Source organism: Scyliorhinus canicula, chromosome 19, assembly GCF_902713615.1.
Source record: "Scyliorhinus canicula chromosome 19, sScyCan1.1, whole genome shotgun sequence".
Taxonomy (NCBI): domain Eukaryota; kingdom Metazoa; phylum Chordata; class Chondrichthyes; order Carcharhiniformes; family Scyliorhinidae; genus Scyliorhinus; species Scyliorhinus canicula.
The window spans coordinates 6,690,623-6,694,747 of NC_052164.1; positions in this window are offsets into that span (position 1 = coordinate 6,690,623).

Here is a 4,125-nt window from a genome sequence, read left to right on the forward strand (position 1 = left end):
GCACTAGAATATCTGAGTGCATTAAAGGAGGACCCACCATCCGTGGCTAACTAAATAATTAAGGAAAGCATTAAACTTGAGAAAAAGCATTCCACTGCAAATATTTTTCTTTTTTTTTCTTTTTAAGATTTAGAGTAGCCAATTCATTTTTTACAATTAAGGGGCCATTTTGCGTGCCCAACCCACCTACCCTGCACATCTTTGGGCTGTGGGGGCGAAACCCACGCAGACACGGGTAGAATGTGCAAACTCCACATGGACAGTGACCCAGAGCCGGGATTGAACCTGGGACCTCGGTGCCGTGAGGCAGCAGCGCTAACCCACTGCACCACCATGCTGTCCCCATCCCACTGCAAATATGAGTGTCAGGTCAGATGATTGGTCAGGACAGCAGAGAATGACTGAAAGGCTAATCAGGAGAAAGAAATTAGAGCATGAGAGGAAGCTAGCTAGACGTGTAAAAACAGAGAGTAAGAATTTCTTCAGGTATTTACACAGGAAAAGAGCAAGTAAACTGTGCAGATCCTCCAGAGGGTGACAATCAGGAGTTAATAGCAGATAATAACGAAATGTCAGGTGAAAATAAGAAATATTTTGCTTTTTCCTTCACTATAGAGAATACAAAAAATCCAGTAATGGTTGCAAACCAAGACGTGGCAGGGAGAGAGGAACTTGGCGAAATTACAACAGAGAAACTGTACTGAAAATACTAATGGAGCTACGGGCTGACAAGTCTCCGGATCCTGATGGAGTTCACCTTGGTGTCTTAAAAGAGGTAGCTAATAAGATCAGAGATGCGTTGGTGTTAATTTTCCAAAATGACTGGGTCACTGTCCATGTGGAGTTTGCACATTCTCCCCGTGTCTGCGTGGGTTTCACCCCCACAACCCAAATATGTGCAGGGTAGATGGATGGGCCTCGCTAAATTACCCCTTAATTGCTGAGGCAGAGGATCACGGAGTCGGAAGAGAATACCGGGTCAATCCCACTAATAACCATCATAACAATAATAATAATCTTATTATTATTAACATTAACACTGCAATGAAGTTACTGTGAAATCCCCTTGTCGCCACATTCCGGCGCTTGTTCGGGTACACAGGGAGAATTCAGAATGTCCAATTTACATAACAAGCATGAACTTCAGGACTTGTGGGAGGAAACCGGAGCACCCGGAGGAAACCCAAGCAAACAGGGGGAGAATGTACAGACTCCACACAGACAGTGACCCAAGCCGGGAATCGAGCCCAGGTCACTGGCGCTATGCAGTAACAGTGCTAACCACTGTGCTACCGTGCCACATTTCATACAATGATATGCAAATTGTGTTTACCCTATGTGCGGAATGGAACACATTGACGCTGCTGTCGAGACTCCGGAGAATTGAGATTTGGCATGAACCTGGCACCTGCCACGATTTTGGCGTCAAAACCAATTCTCAGCCCTGTCACCTTTCTTGATTTTCAGCATCGGCTGACGGAGAATACCGCCCATCAAGTTTTGCAATTGCTCCCCCTGGCGGTTCCCCAGACTTGGGTTTTTGCTGGAGTGACCTGTGGGCCCGATCCACTCCTAGGGCTTGCAAAGCCCTCCTCTCCGACCAGTTTTCTTAGCATTCCAGAGACAAATTCTGTTGGCTACCTACTGTCTGCGCCCTCCGGGAGCCCGACAATCCGAAGGTTTTGCCGGCGGGACCTGTTTTCTTAGTCATCCACCTTTTCCTTTAGCGTCTTATGGGTCGTCAACAACCTTGCCACCTTGGCTGCGAGCGAGGCAGTCCGCTTGTCCTGGTCGGTGGCTGCCTTCTCCAGTCCCTCACCGTAGCCTCCAGGCTCCACTCTGCTCTGTCCATTGCTCCCTTTATGGGGGCCAGCGGGGCCTCTGTTGCCAGCTTCTTTGCCGACATGAGGCCCTCTTTCGCCGCTTCTCTATGCTTTTGTAACTGGTTGGCGATCCTGTTGGAACTGCCATACTCAGTTGTGGGTTGCCACGCATGCTCCCTGTTCTGGGCTGAGTTTTTCCTCTCTTTGCTTTGGCTAGCCTTGCAGCCTGGCTTCTGGCTCATTTCACTCAGTTCAATGGTAGGTGAGGGTTAAGTTGGGGTAACTTTTTTTGTACTTTTGGTGCCCGTTTGATGGTCTACAAGGGTCCAATCAGACGTTTCAAGGCAACCGCTCAGGTCATGGCCACCACCAGAAGTCCTTATCTCAGGAATTAATGAGCCCTGTTGTTGGGTGTCCTCCCTTCAGTGGATTGGTGGGAGGGGGTCTCGTATTTCACCAGCCCCACAGGGAGATCTTTCGGGTCGTCCCCCTGGGTCTCGTGGGGGCTGTAACACAAGAGCAATTAAGAATGCTGGCCTTGCCATTGATACTCAATTCCTGAAACTTGTACCAAACTTTAGTTAGACCGCACTGTGCACAATTCTGGTCTCCATATTGCTAAAAGGATATAGTGGTATTGGGTCAAGTATAAAAAATGTTGATATGGATGGTACCAGAATGGAGAGGTTTTAACTATGAGGAAGGACTGAATAGGCGGAGGCTCTTCCTCTAGAAATCAGAAAGCTGAGGAGTGACCTGATGGAGGTTTTTAGAATTCTGATAGGGTAGCCAAACTGTGGTAAAATCCAAAACTAGGGACCACATATATAAGATAGTCACTAATAAATCCAATGGGAAATTACTTCACCCGGAGAGTGATTAGAACATGAAACTTGCTACCACAGGGAATAGTTGAGGTAAGTAGCATAGATGCATTTTAGGAGAAAATGGATAAACATATGAGGGAGAGGAAATGCCCTCAAGTCAAACAAGAAGCCGAAAAAAGAGCAAAATAGTCAGGGGAGAACGACCCAAGCTGCAGACATGAGGAGTGAAGCAGAGCAGGACAGGACGGCCAGATTGGTTTTGCCAACGCAAATGCCCGGTCCACCCGCCGATGGGACAGTGGATGGAGCTCCTAAAATTTAGGGTCTCCGGGTAGCATGGTGGCGCAATGGTTAGCATTGCTGCCTCATGGGGCCGTGGTCCCAGGTTCTATCCCGGCTCTGGGTCACTGTTCGTCTGCGTGGGTTTCGCCCCCACAACCCAAAGATGTGCAGGGTGGGTGGATTGGCCACACTAAATTGCCCCTTAATTGGAAAAAATGAATTGGGTATTCTAAATTTCTCATGGTGACGGTGAAGGCAGCCATAGTAATCTCTCTGACCCCCTCAGCTTTCTGAGGTAGAGAATTCCACAAGTTCACATCTCTCTGAGAGATGAAGTTCTTCCTCATCTCTGTCTTGAGTCACAGCTTTATTCTTAGGCTGTGACCCCCAGTTCTGGATGTCCCCAACATCGGGACAAAAGTGGCAAGGTTGGGGGAGGCCCAGGGAGCACTCAAGGGGAAGGTGGAGGACAGGAACAAATGTCCCACTACCAGAACCTCACGATTATCAGGCTACCTGAGGGAACAGAGGGCAAAAAAACCACAGATGCTAGGGAAGTTGGTCGGGGGAGAAAACATTCCCAAGCCCCCAGAAGTAGACAAGACCCACAGGTCGCTCCGACCGAGTCCCAAAACAGGAGAACACAACAGGCATCCATTGCAAAACTCCACAGATTTCAGGACAAGGAAAACCCCCATCAGGATAGTCACCTGGAGTGCCAATGGACTCGACGGCTTGATGAACAAACCTGAGGGAGAAAGACCCATTAAAGAGAAGAAAGAACTGGATAGGACAGACCTAGCAATCATGCTAAGGGATGAGGACCGCGGAGGGGGGGGGGGGGGGGGGCGATACTGGCCAGCATGGGAGGAATAATGGGTCTCCTAAAGGAGTTTGGGACCTTCTCAGGTTACAAACTCAACCTGAGCAAGAGCAAAATATTCCCCGTGAACCCGCAGGAGGGGGAAACCAGAGCTGGGAAAGTTGCCATTCCAGCTGGCTGAGACCAAATTCCGATACTTGGGGATTCAAATAGCCCATAACTGGACAGGCATCCACAAATGGGACCTGGGACGAAATTCTCCGCGGACCGGCGTGACGCCGATTTCCGGCGAGCAAAAGTGGTGCAGATGACTCCGGCGTCGGGGCCTTCTTTTAGGCCGCTAATCTCCGTTCCCGGAGGGGCCAGCATC